Consider the following 1,233-nt stretch of genomic DNA (forward strand, 5'->3'; position numbering starts at 1 on the left):
GCCGCTCCATGAACCCGCCGCAACCTATAATAAATTTATTAACCCCTATCCTGCCCCCCACTACGCCGCCGCCACTGTAATAAAATGATTAACCCCTAAACCTAAGTCTAACCCTAACCCTAACGCCCCCCTAACTTAAATATTAATTAAATAAATCTAAATAAATTAACTCTTATTAACTAAATGAATCCTATTTAAAACTAAATACTTACTTATAAAATAAACCCTAATATAGCTACAATATAAATAATAATTATATTCTAGCTATCTTAGGATTTATATTTATTTTACAGGTACCTTTCAATTTATTTTAACCATGTACAATAACTATTAAATAGTTATTAACTATTTAATAGCTTACCTAGCTAAAATAAAGAGAAATGTACCTGTGAAATAAATCCTAACCTAAGTTACAATTACACCTAACACTACACTATACTTTAATAAATTATTCCTATTTAAAAATAAATACTTACCTGTAAAATAAACCCTAAGATAGCTACAATGTAATTAATAATTATATTATAGCTATCTTAGGATTTATATTTATTTTACAGGTAACTTTGTATTTATTTTAGCTAGTTAGAATAGTTATTAAATAGTTATTAACTATTTAATAACTACCTAGCTAAAAGAAATACAAAATTACCTGTAAAATAAATCCTAACTTAAGTTACAATTAAACCTAATACTACACTATCATTACATTAATTAAATAAATTAACTACAAATAACTACAATGAAATACAATTACATAAACTAACTAAAGTACAAAAAATAAAAAAAGCTAAGTTACAAAAAATAAAAAATTAAGTTACAAACATGTTAAAAATATTACTACAATTTTAAGCTACTTACACCTAATCTAAGCCCCCTAATAAAATAACAAACCCCCCCAAAATAAAAAAAATCCCTACCCTATTCTAAATTACATAAATTTCAAAGCTCTTTTACCTTACCAGCCCTTAAAAGGGCCATTTGTGGGGGCATGCCCCAAAAAGTTCAGCTCTTTTGCCTGTAAAATAAAAATACAACCCCCCCCCAACATTAAAACCCACCACCCACATACCCCTAATCTAACCCAAACCCCCCTTACAAAAACCTAACACTAATCCCCTGAAGATCATCCTACCTTGAGTCGTCTTCACTCAGCCGAGCCACCGATGGAACTGAAGAGGACATCCGGAGCGGAAGAAGTTAATCCTCCAAGCGGCGCTGAAGAAATCTTCCATC

This window comes from Bombina bombina, chromosome 2, assembly GCF_027579735.1.
Source record: "Bombina bombina isolate aBomBom1 chromosome 2, aBomBom1.pri, whole genome shotgun sequence".
Classification (NCBI taxonomy): domain Eukaryota; kingdom Metazoa; phylum Chordata; class Amphibia; order Anura; family Bombinatoridae; genus Bombina; species Bombina bombina.